Source organism: Salmo salar, chromosome ssa09 (assembly GCF_905237065.1).
Source record: "Salmo salar chromosome ssa09, Ssal_v3.1, whole genome shotgun sequence".
Classification (NCBI taxonomy): Eukaryota; Metazoa; Chordata; class Actinopteri; order Salmoniformes; family Salmonidae; genus Salmo; species Salmo salar.
Window position 1 is genome coordinate 35,022,320 of NC_059450.1, and position 19,368 is coordinate 35,041,687.

Here is a 19,368-nt window from a genome sequence, read left to right on the forward strand (position 1 = left end):
GTCTGCCTATACACGTCTCAAGAAACCATAACCTTGTGGGTGACAAAGTGTAATTTTAAGTGCCTTTCTAAGTGTCCTTAAAAGCGATTATTTGGCACAGTAATGTTAGCGTATGGCAGTATGTAACCAATTAACATTAAACTTTTTGTTGTTTTAGAGCTGTGAAACTTGTTCATGCTTGAAATAAGTCAACACACTAATGAATACAGTATAGGCTGTATGTAGTGAAATGGACCAGTATCCTTAAACGTTTAGTAGGTATACTTGCCCTATGTAGCTCAATGTAGGCATATGTAGCTTTATGTAGCTCTATTTTGATATGAAAGCGGGATTTATCTTTCTGCCCGCCAACCCCCCTCTCTCAAAATGATATCAGTTGATGGTGATGAGCAGATACCTTTTTTAGGTCAACACAGCGAACACTCTGTTATTAATTAGACTAACTTTGTGTCTTTCACACCATCGGCTCAACACAGCTGTATGTAACCAACTAACATGAAACCCTTAGTCTTCAAACCCACAGCTACGTATTGTTGTTCTAGAGCTGTGAAACTTGTTCAAGCTTGAAATAAAGTAGTCTCTCTCTCAACATGAAAAGGAAAATCATGTCTTTAAGAGAGCAAAACCCTCCATGCCACAAAATATCACAGCACAACCTCTCATCAGTTGAAAATACCATAACAGAACCTCTCAAATGTAAGTAATAGGATATAGTGTTTTTATTACAGTTGTATCGACATTTTATGAAATGTGAGTTACAAGTAGATGTGTGTGTGTTTGTGTGTGTTTGTTCACTCACGTGTGTGCATACGTGTGAACGAGTGTGCATGTTTTTGTGCATTGGGACCTGGGCAGTCTAAACACACCACCTCCTAGATTAATACCCTGTTGCCTTGAAAAATAATGGCCATCGTGTCAACGGTCTATTGCTGCTGGTGGTGGTGGTGGTGGGGACTGGGGAAATGGGTCTCTATTGGATCCTGTTGTTTAGCGAGGCCCAGTGATTTAGCAATGTCAGGGTAGTGGTTGTAAAGTGGTTGAGGGAGGGAGGTCACCCAGCCTCCAGCCTTATTAAGCTACTAAAACCCAATTAAAAGCCTTGTGACCCAGAGGGGGCCGGTCATAGCTCTTTCTCTACCCTCACTCCCAAGTGCTTCGCTGGGGCTTCATTAAAGGGAAGATGCAGGGGATTGATCTCCAAGGACGCCTTGGACACACAGAAGAACAACTCTTATGTTATGCATACACACACATATACACACACAAGAATGCACGTGCACACACAACTGCTTTACCAGCAACAACAACACCAGACGCATAAGTACAACCACTGTGATTGCATCAGCAGCAGCAGCACTGTGTGTGGGAAAAGAGGTGTGCATGACAGCAGTGGTAATATGTTAAGGGAACATTCTGGCCACCTAACCTGCAGGAACATACATGAACACACTAATCACACAAACAAACACACAGAAGAGAATGACGAATTATATTCAATAAAATATTTAATGAGAATGTATATCCTCTATATGGATGGATATTAAGTTACTTTTATGAACACAGTGCAAGGTGACAGACTCATTGTAAGACATACTGTAGGATGCTGCTATTTGGGTTAGGCCAGGGTGTGACTAGGGTGGGCATTCTATGTGCCCTCTATGTTTTGTGTATTTCTTTGTTTTGGCCGGGTATGGTTCTCAATCAGGGACAGCTGTCTATCGTTGTCTCTGATTGGGAACCATACTTAGGTAGCCTTTTCCCACAGGGTTTTTGTGGGTAGTTTAATTTCTGTTTAGTGTTTTGCACCTTACGGAACTGTTTCAGATCTTCTCTTTGTTATTTTTGCTTTAGTGTTCAGTTTATTAAATAAAGCATGAACACTTACCACGCTGCGTTTTGGTCCGATGATTCCTCTTCTTCAGACGACGAAGACTGTTACAGAACTACCCACCACCAACGGACCAAGCAGCGTGGTATGGAGGAGCAGAGGGTTCAGGACTCCTGGACTTGGGAGGAGATTTTGGACGGAAAGGGACCTTGGAGACAGGCTGGGGAGTATCGCTGCCCGAAGGAGGAACTAGAGGCAGCGAAAGCTGAGAGCCGGCGATATGAGGCAACCCAGCGCAGCAGGCATGAGAGGCAGCCCCAAACAATTTTTTTGGGGGGGCACACGGGGAGATTGGCGGAGTCAGGCGATAGACCTGAGCCAACTCCCCGTACTTACCGGAAGCAGCGTGGTACTGGTCAGGCACCGTGTTATGCGGTGAAGCGCACGGTGTCTCCAGTATGCGCTCATAGCCCGGTGCGCTATATGCCAGCCCCCCGCAAGTGCCATGCGAGAGTGGGCATCCAGCCAGGGCGGATTGTGCCAGCTCAGCGCGTCTGGTCTCCAGTGCGCCGTTTCGGCTCAGGGTATCCTGCGCCGGCTCTGTGTACTGTGTCTCCGGGGCGCTGGGAGGGCTCAGTTCGTCCTATGTCTGCACTATGCCCATGCCGGGCGAAAGTGGGCATTCAGCCTGGAAGAGTGGTGTCAAGCCTACGCACCAGATCTCCAGTGCTCCCCCACAGCCCGGTCTATCCTGTGCCTCCTCCACGGACCAGGCCTCCAGTAGGTCTCCCCAGCCTGGTGAGTCCTGTGCCTGCTCACAGAGCCAGGCCTCCTGCATGTCTCCCCAGCCTGGTGAGTCCTGTGCCTGCTCCCAGAGCCAGGCCTCCTGCATGTCTCCCCAGCCTGGTGAGTCCTGTGCCTGCTCCCAGAGCCAGGCCTCCTGCAAGTCTCCCCAGCCTGGTGAGTCCTGTGCCTGCTCCCAGAGCCAGGCCTCCTGCATGTCTCCCCAGCCTGGTGAGTCCTGTGCCTGACTCCTGTCCGGAGCTGCCAGAGTCGCCCGCCTCTCCGGAGCTGCCAGAGTCGCCCGCCTGTCCGGAGCTGCCAGAGTCGCCCGCCTGTCCGGAGCTGCCAGAGTCGCCCGCCTGTCCGGGGCCCGCTGCCAGAGTCGCCCGCCTGTCCGGGGCCTGCTGCGAGGGTCCCCAGTCCGGGGTCGGCGGCGAGGGTTCCCACTCCAGAGGCGCCACCTAAGTGGGCCAAGCCTAAGGTGGAGCCGGAGTCCGCACCTTTGGGGGGGGGTTAGGCCAGGGTGTGACTAGGGTGGGCATTCTATGTGCTCTTTTCTATGTTTTGTGTATTTCTTTGTTTTGGCCGGGTATGGTTCTCAATCAGGGACAGCTGTCTATCGTTGTCGCTGATTGGGAACCATACTTAGGTAGCCTTTTCCCACAGGGTTTTTGTGGGTTGTTTAATTTCTGTTTAGTGTTTTGCACCTTACGGAACTGTTTCGGTTCTTCTCTTTGTTATTTTTGCTTTAGTGTTCAGTTTATTAAATAAAGCATGAACACTTACTACGCTGCGTTTTGGTCCGATGATTCCTCCTCTTCAGACGACGAAGACTGTTACAGATACTACATATATAAACACAATTCTAATCTATAGGATACTATATAAGCACAATTCTAATCTATAGGATACTATATAAGCACAATTCTAATCTATAGGATACTATATAAACAATTCTAATCTATAGGATACTATACAAACACAATTCTAATATATAGGATACTGTATAAACACAATTCTAATATATAGGCTACTATATAAATAGAATCCTTCTATCTAGCCTCTCCTTTGAGAGCTCCCTAGGAGGACCATTAATGCCACATGATGAAAAAGGAAAAACCAATTTAAACAGGCCAAATGACCCTTTAAAAGCTACAAAACACTATTGACGCTTAACAGCTGTGTTGTGTCCTGAGCCAAGATCATGACTCCACAATCAAATATTGAGGTATACGAGGCTTATCCCACTTGAGAGAAAGAGAGAGAGATAGAGAGAGAAAGAGAGAGGGACACAGAGAAAGAGAGAGAAGCACTTTTGTCCCCATTTCCCCCTGGCAAGAACTAAAGAAAGCTTAATGAAGAGGGCCTGAAGACATGCCTCGAGGTAAGGGTAGGATAGCTAGCACTAGGATGGCACTGAAGCGCGCTGCTCTAGCTGACAGTTTATATATGCATCCCAAATGGTTCCCTATTCCACATGTTGTACAGTCTTTTTAAATAGATAATTATGGGATCTGGTCAAAACTTGTGCACGCTATATTGCAGGGTTCCCCAACTGGCGGCCCGCAGGTGATTTTATTTGCCCCCCCCCCCCCCATGTTTTTACTGTTGGACATAAAACACTGTAAAAACACCATCAAATCAGCTCAAAGTGATTTTAATTTGGGAAATCTGTTCCAAAGTACACTCCATGAACAAAACTATGTGGACACCTGCTCGTCAAACATCTCATTCCAAAATCATGGGCATAAGTATGGAGTTGGTCCTTCTTTTGCTGCTATAACAGCCTCCAGTCATCTGGGAAGGCTTTCCACTAGATGTTGGAACATTGCTGCAGGGACTTGATTCCACTCAGCCACAACAGCGTTAGTGAACTCAGGCACTGATGTGTGGCGATTAGGCCTGGCTCGCAGTCGGTGTTCCAATTCTTCTCATAGGTGTTTGTTGGAGTTCAGGTTAAGGCTCTGTGCAGGCCAGTCAAGTTCTTCCACACCTTTTCTCGACAAACCATTTCTGTATGGACCTCGCTTTGTGAACAGGGGCATTGTCATGGTGAAACCGGAAAGGGCCTTCTCCAAACTGTTGCCACAAAGTTGGAAGCACATAATCGTCTAGAATGTCAGTGTATGCTGTAGCTTTAAGATTTTCCGTCAATGGAACTAAGGGGCCTAGCCAGACCCATGAAAAACAGCCCCAGACCATTATTCCTCCTCCAACAAACTTTATAGTTGGCACTGTGCATTGGGGCAGGTAGGCCTCTCCTGGCATCCGCCAAACCCAGATTAGTCCGTCAGACTGCCAGATACTGAAGCTTGATTCATCACTCCAGAGAAGGCGTTTCCACTGCTCCAGAGTCCAATGGCGAGGAGCTTTACACCACTCCAGCCGACACTTGGGATTGCACATGGTGATCTTAGGCTTGTTTACAGCTGCTCGAACAAGGAAACCCATTTCATGAAGCTCCTGACAAACAATTATTGTGCTGACGTTGCTTCCAGAGGTAGTTTGGTACTCGGTAGTGAGTTTTGCAATCGAGAAAATAACATTTTTACACGCTGTGCTCTTCAGCACTCAGTGGTCGCGTTCTGTGACCTTGTGTGGACTACCACTTCGCGGCTTAGCCGTTGTTGCTCCTAGACATTTCCACTTCACAATAACAGCACTTACAGTTGACTGGGGCAGCTTTAGCAGGGCAGAAATTTGACGGACTGACTTGTTGGAAAGGTTGCATCCTATGACAGTCCTGCGTTGAACGTCACTGAGCTCTTCAGTAAGGCCATTCTACAGCCAACGTTCGTCTATGGAGATTGCATGTCTGTGTGCTCGATTTTGTACACCTGTCAGCAACGGGTATGGCTGAAATAGCCGAATCCACTAATTTGAAGGGGTGTCCACATACTTTTGTATATATTGTCTATGTGTATACAACTGTGTTCGCGTAATGGGATTAAAGGGTGACCAGGTTTGTGTGCGTGTGCCTGTGTGCTTGCATGTCTGTATGTGCCTGCCTACGTAATAGCGGGTGCATTTGTGTGTGTGTGTGTGAGGGGGGTCAGGGCAGGGGGCTCCATAGCGCCCGTGGAGAGTGCTCCCTCCAGGGCAGTCTGCAGGCGAGCTTCAGGACAACAGCAACATGCTATCACCGCCCCGCCGAGACACAGGCAGCCACCGCTACAGTGCGAGTCCTGCTGATGTTATATTTATAGCCCTCCATTAAAAGTTAAACCTCTCTCTGATAACCGGTTCATAGCCTGGCACAATGAGAGGAGAAGTTCACTTCCCTATATGCGTCTTTGGGCATGTCTTTTCTTGTCTCCTTTCTCATTCTGTATGTACTATTCTACAGTTTGTAAATCCTTGTGGGATGGACAAAGTATACTAGTAAGTAACATTAGATAGATAGAGACAGACATTAGATGTTTTTATTTAGTCACATGCACAGATGTAGCTGCAGCATACAGTGAAATTCTTAAGCTCCGAGCTCCAACAGTCCAGCTGCTAATGAAACAAAATAAAAAATAATATATAATGACGCAGTGGTCTAAGGGATTGAACCACAGGCTGTAGCGACGCCGCAACACAGCCTGTGTCATAACCAGCTGTGACCGGGAGTTCCATTGGCCAGCGCACAATTGGCCCAGCGTCGTGCGGGCCAATAAATATATATATTTTTTATTTAGGGGGTGGATCAGCTTTAATGTTGCTGATATATTGTTGTTTCCATCAATGTAATTAATTGTCTGCATCATTTCCAATCCCCCATATATTTTTGGGGTAAATACACTACAGTTCAAAAGTTTGGGGTCACTTAGAAATGTCCTTGTTTTTGAAAAAAAACACATTTTATGTCCATTAAAACAACATCAAATTAATCAGAAATACAGTGTAGACATTGTTAATGTTGTAAATGACTAATGTAGCAGGAAATGGCAGATTTTCTATGGAATATCTACATAGGCGTACAGAGGCCCATTATCAGCAACCATCACTCCTGTGTTCCAATTCCACGTTGTGTTAGCTAATCCATGTTTATCATTTTAAAAGGCTAATTGATCATTAGAAAACCTTTTTGCAATTATGTTAGCACAGCTGAAAACGGTTGTGCTGCTAAAGAAGCAATAAAACTGGCCTTCTTTAGACTAGTTGAGTATCTGGAGCATCAGCATTTGTGGGTTCGATTACAGGCTCAAAATGGACAGAAACAAATAACGTCCTTCTGAAACTTGTCAGTCTATTCTTGTTCTGAGAAAGGAAGGCTGTTCCATGTGAGAAATAGCCAAGAAATGTACAACGCTGTGTACTACTCCCTTCACAGAACAGCACAAACTGGCTCTAACCAGAATAGAAAGAGGAGTGGGAGGCCCCGGTGCACAACTGAGCAAGAGGACAAGTACCTTAGAGTGTCTAGTTTGAGAAACAGACGCCTCACAAGTCCTCAACTGGCAGCTTCATTAAATAGTACACGCAAAACACCAGTCTCAACGTCAACAGTGAAGATGCGACTTCGGGATGCTGGCCTTCTAGGCAGATTTCCTCTCTCCAGTGTGCACAACATCTAGCCACTCAAGAGCACCCTTACCACTCGAGAGCACCCTTATCTCGGTAATCTAGCATGACTAGGATGGTCATCTGAATCAGGGTTAGTTTGGCAGCTGGGGTGAAAGAGGAGTGATTACGATAGAGGAAACCAAGTTGATTTAACTTTAGCCTGCAGCTTTGATAGGTGCTGAGAGAAGGACAGTGTATCGTCTAGCCATACTCCCAAGTAAGTGTATGAGGAGATTACCTCATGCTCTAAACCAGGGGTGTCAAACTCAAATACCCAGTGGGCCAAAATGTAAAACCTGAACAAAGTCGCGGGCCAACATTGAACAAATTAACCTTTTAATATGGACCCAAACAAGTTTTGCTTTAACATTGAATATGGAACAAGCATCGCTTATTACCATACAATATATAATTTAATAGTGGAGACATGCAAAATCGAATTTCAAATGAAAAAACACATCAATGGCATTCATTTATTAAATAAATAAAATTTAAATAAAAATCGTATGCCTCTTTTCTATTTGCAGCCTTCTGATTTAAATACCAAAATAAACTTTTTCCACTGGCTAATAATTTTACAAATAAAATGATAATACTCCACGGATGAAGACTGACAGCGGAGCAGTATCAGATGCGTCGCAGCTCTCATCCACAGCGAGGGAGAACGCAACGAAATCTTTTCCCTTTTCCATCAGCTGGTCATACAGATTGGTGGCAAGATCACATGTGCGATCAGCTACTGTGTTCCTGCTCAGGCTCACGTTTGAAAATGCTTGTTTTTTCTCTGGGCATACGAGGTCACAAACTTTCATCGTGCACTTTTTCACGAACTCTCCCTCATTAAAGGGCCGGGCTGATTTTGCGATCTCTGCTGCCACTATATAACTAGCCTTTACAGCAGCCTCACTTTGTGATGTGGCTTTTTTGAACATATTCTGTTGTGAAACCAAACTTCTTTTCATCTCCTCTACTTTCTGGCTCCTTTGAGTCATGTCCAGGTCCTTGTATTTGTCATGGTGTTTCGTTTCATAGTGTCGTCTAATGTCGTACTCCTTACTTACAGCCACGTTGACTCCACAAACAAGACAAACAGGTTTGTCTTTTACATATGTAAACAGATATTCTGCCTCCCACTTGTCCAGAAAGCTCCTGTTTTCTGCCTTTCTTTTCGCCATTTTTGGGAAGGGATAGCGCGCTGACAGTTGTAGCGTCTATGTTGCTATGACTACTGTCACAGAGGAGAGGGCGTTTCTGGGTCCTGTCCTGATTGGCGCGCGAAAACAACAGCAGATCATTATGGGATTCGTAGTATTAGCGGTGAATGCGCTGTATAATACCGGCGGGCCAGCTCTAGTAGTAATTTGGTATTGTCTCGCGGGCCAAATATAATTACCAGAGTTTGACACCCATGCTCTAAACCCTCAGAGGTAGTAATCACACCTGTGGGGAGAGGGGCATTCTTCTTACCAAACTACATGACCTTTGTTTTGGAGGTGTTCAGAACAAGATTAAGGGTAGAGAACGCTTGTTGGACACTAAGAAAGCTTTGTTGTAGAGCATTTAACACAACATCTGGGGAGGGGCCATCTGCATATAAATGGATGAGAGAGCTTCTACTGCCTGAGTTGTGATGTTGATGTAAATTGAGAAGAGAGTGGGGCCTAGGATTGAGCCTTGGGGTACTCCCTTGGTGACAGGCAGTGGCTGAGACAGCAGATTTTCTGACTTTATACACTGCACTCTTTGAGAGAGGTAGTTAGCATACCAGGCCAAAGACCCCTCAGAGACCAATACTCCTTAGCTGGCCCACAAGAATGGAATGGTCTACTGTATCAAAAGCTTCAGCCAAGTCAATAAAAATAGCAGCACAACATTGCTTAGAATCAAAAGCAATGGTGACATCATTGAGGACCTTTAAGGTTGCAGTGACACATCCATAACCTGAGCGGAAACCACATTGTATACTAGAGAGAACACTATAGACATCAAGAAAGCCAGTCAGTTGATTATTGACAAGTTTTTTCCAACACTTTTGATAAACAGGGCAAAATAGAAATAGGCCTATAACAGTTAGGATCAGCTTGATCTCCCCCTTTAACCTGTTAGGGCTAGGGGGCAGTATTGACACGGCCGGACAAAAAACGTACCCGATTTAATCTGGTTACTACTCCTGCCCAGAAACTAGAATATGCATATAATTATTAGCTTTGTATAGAAAACACTCCAAAGTTTCTAAAACTGTTTGAATGGTGTCTGTGAGTATAACAGAACTCATTTGGCAGGCCAAAACCTGAGAAGATTCGATGCAGGAAGTGCCCTGTCTGACAATTTCTTGCCCTTCTTGATTATCTCTATCCATTACAGAGGATCTCTGCTGTTACGTGACACTTCCTACGGCTCCCATGGGCTCTCAGAAGGCGGCAAAAAGCTGAATCGTGGCTTTGCAGGCTCTGGCTGAAAAAAAGTAGCGCGTTTGGATAGTGGCTGCTCACAGTACTGTGAGACTCAGGCGCGTGCCCGAGTCGACCTCATGCTTTGTTTTATTTCGTCTGTTTACCTAAACGCAGATTCCCGGTCGGAATATTATCGCTTTTTTACGAGAAAAATGGCATAAAAATGGATTTTAAACAGCGGTTGACATGCTTCGAAGTACGGTAATGGAATATTTAGAATTTTTTTGTCACTAAATGCGCCATGCTCGTGACCCTTATTTACACTTCGGATAGTGTCTTGAACGCACGAACAAAACGCTGCTATTTGGATATAACGATGGATTATTTTGGACCAAACCAACATTTGTTATTGAAGTAGCAGTCCTGGGAGTGCATTCTGACGAAGAACACCAAAGGTAATCAAACTTTTCTAATAGTAAATCGGAGTTTGGTCAGGGCTAAACTTGGTGGGTGTCTAAATAGCTAGCCGTGATGGCTGGGCTATGTACTCAGAATATTGCAAAATGTGCTTTCACCGAAAAGCTATTTTAAAATCGGACACCTCGATTGCACAAAGGAGTTCTGTATCTATAATTCCTAAATAATTGTTATGTTTTTTGTGAACGTTTATCATGAGTAAACGGCTCTGTTACACAAAGTTTAATATTCCATTGAGGTATGTGTGTAAAGCTATTTTGTAGGCAAACTGAATGCGCACAACAGTAAACTGATAATCTCATAGATAACCTCACCTGAATACCATATTCAGAATATCAATATAAAAAAACATTTACAGCAAGAAATAGAACCCTTGTAATGAAACGGAAATTTAACCATTTTATGTGTTTCAGCCTGGGGCTGGAATGACGACATTCTGTTTTTTCCCGGGCTCTGAGCGCCTATGGACGACGTGGGAAGTGTCACGTTAGAGCAGAGATCCTTAGTAAATGATAGAGATGGAAAAGAAGTTCAAGAAATGGTCAGACAGGCCACTTCCTGTAAAGGAATCTCTCAGGTTTTGACCTGCCATTTGAGTTCTGTTATACTCACAGACACCATTCAAACAGTTTTAGAAAATTTAGGGTGTTTTCTATCCATATGTAATAAGTATATGCATATTCTAGTTACTGGGTAGGAGTGGTAACCAGATTAAATCGGGTATGTTTTTTATCCAGCCGTGTCAATACTGCCCCCTAGCCCTAACAGGTTAAAAAGGTTGGAGATAGGCTTGGCGATGATAGGGGCAGCAACCTTAAGGAAGAAAGTGTCTAAACCATCTGACCCAGGTGGTTTTTTGGGGTTAAGTTTCAGGAGCTCCTTTAGCACCTTGGACTCAGTGACCACCTGCAGGGAGAAACTTTGTAACTTTGACTATCGGGGATAGTCGCATTGGAAGGGGTGTGAGATGAGGAAATGTTGGACGGGCAAGGAGGCATGGCTGAGTCAAATAGGAATCCTGACTTAATGAAGTGGTGATTAAAGAGCTCAGCCATGTGCTTCTTGTCAGTAACAACCACATCATCAACTTTAAGAGGACATGGGCAGCTGTGAGGAGGAGGGTTTATTCTACAGGTCTTTAACCATTTTCCAGAACTTATTGGCGTTAGACCCACAGAGAGAGAACTGCTCCTTAAAGTAACCAACTCTGGCCTACCGGACTTGAATAAGTTCCACCATTTATTTTTGTTTTTCCTCTAACTTATTATGTGCCTCTATGGTACAGTTTTTATTGCTATCTATCTGTACTGTTAGTCCTTCAATTTCCTTTGTTAATATGGACTCTTGACCTAAATTGCTTTTGTTTTATAGTTGTGTACTGAATTGCATGGCCTGTAAAGGCATACTTAAAAGTCTCCCATACAATAAGGGGATCTGCTGTACATATGTTATGTCGGAAAAAGTAAGTTAGAAATTCTTCTGTTCTAGTTAAAAACAAGTTATCATCCAGTATGCTTTGATTAAATTTCCAGTATCCTCGTCGGGGGGGGTTCTTGGCTCATCACGCTCTAGCGACTCCTGTTGGGGGCCAGGGCGCCTGCAGGCTGACTTCGGCTGTCAGTTGAGCGTTTTTTCCTCCGACACATTGGTGCAGCTGGCTTCTGGGTTAAGCGAGCGGGTGTTAACCTGTTTAGGATAGGGGGCAGTATTGACACGGCTGGATAAAAAACATACCCGATTTAATCTGGTTACCACTCCTACCCAGTAACTAGAATATGCATATACTTATTACACATGGATAGAAAACACCCTAAAGTTTCTAAAACTGTTTGAATGGTGTCTGTGAGTATAACAGAACTCATTTGGCAGGCAAAAACCTGACAAGGTTTCAGGCAGGAAGTGGCCTGTCTGACAAGGTGTCGTTCTTCTTGTCTCTGTTTATTGAAGAGTGAGGATCTTAGCTGTCCCGTGACACTTCCTACGGCTGCCATAGGGTCTCAGAAGGCGGCAAAAAGCTGAATCGTGGCTTTGCAGGCTCTGGCTGAAACAAAGTAGCGCGTTTGGGTAGTGGCTGGTTACAGTACTGTGAGACTCAGGCGCGTGCCGCGTCGACCCGAAAGCTTTGTTTACTTTCCTCAGTTTAGCTAAATGGACATTCCCGGTCGGAATATTATCGCTTTTCACGAGAAAAATGGCATAAAAATTGATTTTAAACAGCGGTTGACATGCTTCGAAGTACGGTAATGGAATATTTAGATTTTTTTTGTCACGATTGCGCCATGCGCACGACCCTGATTTACCATTTCAGATAGTGTCTGGGACGCTTACGAACAAAACGCCGCTATTCGGATATAACGATGGATTATTTTGGACCAAACCAACATTTGCTATTGAAGTAGCAGTCCTGGGAGTGCATTCTGACGAAGACAACAAAAGGTAATCAAACTTTTATAATAGTAAAGCTGATATTGGTGAGTGCTAAACTTGCCGGGTGTCTAAATAGCTAGCCCGTGATGCCTGGGCTATGTACTTAGAATATTGCAAAATGTGCTTTCACCAAAAAGCTATTTTAAAATCGGACATATCGAGTGCATAGAGGAGTTCTGTATCTATAATTCTTAAAATAATTGTTATGCTTTTTGTGAACGTTTATCGTGAGTAATTTAGTAAAATGTTAGCGAATTCCCGGAAGTTTGCGGGGGTATGCTAGTTCTGAACGTCACATGCTAATGTAAAAAGCTGGTTTTTGATATAAATATGAACTTGATTGAACAAAACATGCATGTATTGTATAACATAATGTCCTAGGGTTGTCATCTGATGAAGATCATCAAAGGTGAGTGCTGCATTTAGCTGTCTTCTGGGTTTTTGTGACATTATATGCTAGCTTGAAAAATGGGTGTCTGATTATTTCTGGCTTGGTACTCTGCTGACATAATCTAATGTTTTGCTTTCGTTGTAAAGCCTTTTTGAAATCGGACAGTGTGGTTAGATTAACGAGAGTCTTGTCTTTAAATAGCTGTAAAATAGTCATATGTTTGAGAAATTGAAGTAATAGGATTTTTAAGGTTTTGAAAATCGCGCCACAGGCTGCAAGTGGCTGTTACGTAGGTGGGACGAATTCGTCCCGCCTAGCCCATAGAGGTTAAGAAGCGCGACTTGGTGGGTCATGTTTTGGAGGACACATGACTCGACATTCGCCTCTCCCGAGCCCGTTGGAGAGTTGCAGCGATGAGACAAGATCGTAATCACAAAATTGGGGAGAAAAAGGGGGTAAAATAAAAAAATATATATATAATAACCAGTACGGAGAAAAAATTTATGAAATGTATGCATTCACTACTGTAAGTCGCTCTGGATAAGAGTCTGCTAAATGACTAAAATGTAAATGTAAATTGTAATAATATATACATGTTTACAACTGTGACAATGATAAATATAAAATGGAGGGCAGCCCGACAGTATGCTCTCGATGGTGCTCCTATAGAACACTTTGAGGGCCCTCGGGGACAGGCCACATTTCTTCAGCATCCTGAGGTTGAACAGTCACTGTCATGGATTCTTCACCACAGTGTCTGTGTGGTTTGACCATTTCAGCTCCTTGGAGATGTGTTCTGACCGTCTCCATGGCGGCCCCGTTGATGAGGATGGGGTTTGCCCAACTTGGTTCTTCCTGAAGTCCACAATCAGCTCCTTTGTTTAGCTGACGTTGAGGGAGAGGTTGTTTACCTGGCACCACACTGACAGAGTGCCAACCCTCTCCCTGTAGACCATCTCGTCGTTGTTGGTAATCAGGCCTACTACTGTTGTGACGTCAGGGAACTTGATGACTAACACACAAGTACACAGGGAACAATGAGAGGAGAATATATCTACTATAGTTCTGTCCTTCTGTTTATCTCAATAAGCATCTCTTCTATATTTCCCCATGTGGGTTGAATGGAGGAAAAGCTATGCAGCCAGAGTAGTTAAGAGGACGAAACACAAACACAGAGTGAGCTCAGAGAAGTGCTGGAGCTGTCTAGGCTAATGCCTTTTAAAAACACTAGTATGTCACTAACCTCAGTAGGTACACAACATCAACTGTATGGTGTAACACACTGCAATCAGTCCCACTGTGGCTGCCAGTCTGAGAAGATAGTATGTGACTGGTGGGGTGGGCAGGGCAGCCTGATTAGACAGGCTTTCATCCTGTGTGGCAGCAACATTAACAAATCAACTTCATTAGAAGGCTTGGTGCCTGTATGGCGGCGGTGTCCGTGTCAGACTGCCGCTAAAACGGAAAGACACACAAGTCACAATTAATCACAAGCAAAGCCACGCCAATGATGAATTTATAAGTAAACTACCGAACATAAACATGTGCCTACACACACACAAACACTCCTCTAAAGAGACAGATGGAACTGCAGCCTTGAGTCTATCCGCAGAGGGCAAATACAACATGCGTTTACCACCAGAGCGCACGCACGCACGCCCACGCACACTCCTCGGTACGGTAAGGAATATCATATAATTTAAAATTCATATTGATTCTGTTAATGAATATCTAATATTTTTGGGGGTCTGAACTGAGGAAGAGGAATACATACCCTCTGTGTGTAATTAACATTTCTCTCCTTCCTCTCTCCACAGGTTTGCTCAGGCTGTGCAACTGGGTCACACTGTTTATGTGTGTGTGTGTGTGTGTGTGTGTGTGTAAGTGTGTGTGTAGTGTGCGTGTACAGTGTTTGTCCGTATACAACAGTATGTCCGTGTTATACTGTATATTTATATGTTTGTGTGCATGTGCATATGTTCAATCGTAGTGTGTGTGTGTACATTTGTTCAATCGTACTGCGTGTGTGTTCTACATGAAGCCTGTGTCCCTTTTCCCCCAGGATGTCCCTCCTCCCTCGTCTTAATGAAGTCCCAGGGAAAGAAGGGAGGAGAGGCCTGGTTGTTTTTCTCCTGGTCTTCTTTTGGGACACAGCCTGAGAATCCAATTACCACCGACCTCGAGCCCAGGCTCATAAGGTGGCTAAACTAATACTGCCACTGTCCAGGGGGTTGGTTGGTTGGTCGGGGACCGAGGTAGTAGGTGTAACAGTGTAGGTTCCGTCCCTCTCTTCGCCCCAACCCGGGCTCGAACCAGGGACCCTTGCACACATCAACAACTGACACCCCACGAAGCATCGTTACCCATCGCGCCACAAAAGCCATGGCCCTTGCAACGCAAGGGGAAACCCTACTTCAAGTATCAGAGCGAGTGACGTCACTGATTGAAACGCTATTAGCGCGCACCACCGCTAACTAACTAGCCATTTCACATCGGTTACATAGGCTGAATTCCAAATGGCTCCTTATTTCCTATGGAGCTGCTTTAGCTGGTAAAAAGTAGTGCACTATGTAGAAAATAGGTCCCATTTGGGATGCAGAGGCTCTCAGAGGGTCCATCGTTTAGCCAGAGAGGCCAGGGGATGCTCATTACCGTGGGACACTGATCATTTCAGAGGTGCTCTGCTGTCCACTATCCCCTTTACCCCCTGACCCTTCATTCATTCATGCTGAGAGAGAACAACACAGGGTTGTTTATCCAAGAAGGAGGGAGGGAAGTATACACACATGCAAACAGAGCCCGATATCCTTTTTGTGGACCTGCATGTAGGTCAGAGACTGGCGTGGTGTGTGATTGTTTGTGTGTGTGTGTAGGTGTGGAGGGGACAGGGAGGATAGGCGGGGAGGGGTCGGGAATCCCAGTTTAATGCCAGAGGGACGCAGGAGTCCCTCAATCCCTACTTCATTAAAACCAAATAAAACACTGAGGCCATTTATCTCTTTTCCTCCAAAGCGATAAACACAAATAAGTTCACCCCCTCCTTTCTTTTCTCCTCTCCTCTAGTCTCCACTGCTCTTCTCTCCACTCCTCTTCCATCAACTGAGCCTCACCTCTATGAAAAACATCACGGGGCGAGAGAGAGTAACAGAGAGGGAGAGAGAGGAAGTACAGTAGTGACCTGCGCCTTTTTCTTTAATACCCAGGCGACATTAAATCAATCTCTCCGTTCTAATTGGTCAGTGGCAGTTCCTTTCTTCTCATGTAAATAATATAACTGCATCCTATCATCCTATGCACAGATGATTTAGTGCAGCAGAGGGTGACAGAAGGGGGTGAGGGAGAAGAAAGGGAGAGCAAGGGAGGAGGTATAGGAGGGAGGGGGTATTTAGTGAAGGTGGTGAGGGGCTTAGGAGGTAATAGGGGGATGGTAGTGTGTGTGGGGGGGTTAGAGGGGGGGGTGTTTGGTGAAGAGGGTGAGTGAGTGAAAGGGGAGGAGGTGAAGGGGTGAGGGGTTGTCTCTCAGAAGCTTGCAGTAGGCCATTGTGCCTGTTATTAATTGGATTACAATTAGCCAGATTTAACCCTATTAATGAAGTCTGTGTTAAGATGATGGCCCTTACCATGGGTGGGGACACCCCTTTCTGTACGACACACACAGACAGACGCACACTTGCACACAGGCAAGCGCACACATGCAGACAGACGGATGCACACACACGGGTAGACGGGCATGTACACCCCCCCAACACACACACACACACTCAGTCAGTCAATGCTCCCCAGATAGGACAGGGATTGTGGGGGAGGGGGGGGCTTTTAGGCCGCTAGTCTTCGTAATGGAGCAAGACATTTTACACAGGTCATAGTAAACCACTTCATAAGACATGAACCCCCCCCCCACCCACTACTTACCACATCTGTGCTACTCTCTGAGTCACACCATCATTCATATCCCTGTCTAGTAGTATATTAAGCTGTAAAAAAAAATATATATATACAATCTGAATATATGAATTAAAATCAAACCATGCTCAACCACAGTCCTGTAAATGACCTATTGTTCCGTCTTACCCTCGGAAAGAAAAAAAAACCTATTGTTCTGTCTTACCCTCAGAAAGAAAAATAAGCTATTGTCCTGTCTTACCCTCAGAAAAATAAGCTATTGTCCTGTCTTACCCTCAGAAAAATAAGCTATTGTCCTGTCTTATCCTCAGAAAGAAAAATAAGCTATTGTTCTGTCTTATCCTCAGAAAGAAAAATAAGCTATTGTCCTGTCTTACCCTCAGAAAGAAAAATAAGCTATTGTCCTGTCTTACCACCAGAAAAATAAGCTATTGTCCCGTCTTACCCTCAGAAAGAAAAAATACCGATTGTTCTGTCTTACCTTCAGAAATAAAAATAACATATTGTCCTGTCTTACCCTCAGAAAGAAAAATAACCTTTTGCCCTGTCTTACCATCAGAAAAAAAATAACCTTTTGCCCTGTCTTACCATCAGAAAGAAAAATAATATTTTGTCCTGTCTTACCACCAGAAAGAAAAATAACCTTTTGCCCTGTCTTACCATCAGAAATAAAAATAACCTTTTATCCTGTCTTACCCTCAGAAATAAAAATATCATTTTGTCCTGTCTTACCATCAGAAATAAAAAAATAACCTTTTGTCCTGTCTTACCATCAGAAAGAAAAAAAAAATAACCTTTTGTCCTGTCTTACCCTCAGAGCAAAAGCAAACATGCATCCGGTTTTTCAGCAGAAATCTAATTCCATTCCTCATCTGATCTCTCACCAGGTACACATCATCGTAATGTTGTGTTTTGAGGCACCACTCATCTGATATTTCGGTTTCCTGCGGTTGGATGTGGAGAGGTTTCTGTAAATGGTTTCCAAGGGGACCGTAACCACGGCTGGGTCACAGGGACTGTGTTAGTGGTAGAGAATGGGAGAGAGTGGTAGGGAGGGGAGAGAGTGGTAGGGAGGGGTGGAGAGGGTGAGAGGACCTTAGGGCAGTGGTTCTAACCGATTAGTCTTTTCCCTGTGAATTAAGGACTATTTGACTGCGCCATAGTGAGAAAGTAAGGTACACAAATACTAGTAGATGACACACAAAAATGTGAGGTTAAATCAGTAAGTGATTTACAGAATATAAGAATAACATCAATGTCTATCCATTCACTGTGTTTCACACACAAAGACTATTAAATCAATTACACATACACTGATGAATAGGCCATCTCTGGTTCAGCAATATTGCCCATTGACCTTCACATATTCACTATTTCAATAACTGATCACCTTTAGATCCAGTAGGATTTGTGACACAAAGCTGTCATCAATAGAAATGGTGGCCACTTGGAAGAATCTCAAATATAAAATATGTTTTGATTTCATTAGCACTTTGTTGCTTACTACATGATTCCAAATGGGTTATTTTCCCATTTTGATGTCTTCACTTTAATTCTACAATCTAGAAACTAGTAAAAAATAAAGAAAAACCCTTGAATGAGCAGGTGTGTCACCCTCTACTCCTGCTCCCAGTCTACATAAGTGGGTTACCACATCAGGAGGAGAGGAGGGGCGAGAAGAGGAGGGGTGAGAAAAGGAGAGGACAGGAGGGGTGAGAAGAGGAGAGGAAGGGTGAGAAGAGGAGAAGACAGGAGGAGAGGGTGAGAAGTGGAGAGGGGTGAGAAGAGGAGAAGACAGGAGGAGAGGAGGGGTGAGAAGAGGACAGGAGGAGTGAGGAGAGGACAGGAGGAGAGGAGGGGTGAGAAGAGGAGAAGACAGGAGGAGAGGAGGGGTGAGAAGAGGAGAAGACAGGAGGAGAGGAGGGGTGAGGAGAGGAGGGGTGAGAAGAGAAGACAGGAGGAGAGGAGGGGTGAGAAGAGAGGACAGGAGGAGTGAGAAGAGGAGAGGACAGGAGGAGAGGGAAGAGGAAGACAGGAGGAGAGGAGGGGTGAGAAGAAGAGAAGACAGGAGGAGACAAGGGGTGAGAAGAGGAGAGGACAGGACAGGAGGGGTGAGAAGAGGAGAGGTGAGAAGAGGACAAGAGGAGAGGAGGAGTGAGAAGAGGAGAAGTGAGAATTGGATAAGAGGAGAGGAGGAATGAGAAGAGGAGAGGTGAGAAGAGGACAAGAGGAGGGGTGAGAAAGGAGGACAGGAGGAGAGGAGGGGTGAAAAGAGGAGAGGAGAGGAGGGGTGAGAAGAGAAGACAGGAGGAGAGGAGGGGTGAAGAAGAGAGGACAGGAGGGGTGAGAAGAGAAGACAGGAGGAGAGGAGGGGTGGGAAGAGGAGGACAGGAGGAGAGGAGGGGTGAGAAGAAGAGAAGACAGGAGGAGACAAGGGGTGAGAAGAGGAGAGGACAGGAGGAGAGGAGGGGTGAGAAGAGGAGAGGAGGGGTGAGAAGAGGAGAGGAGGGGTGAGAAGAGGAGAAAACAGGAGGAGAGGAGGGGTGAGAAGAGGAGAGGACAGGAGAGGAGGGGTGAGAAGAGGAGAGGCGGAGGAGGGGTGAGAAGAGGAGAGGTGA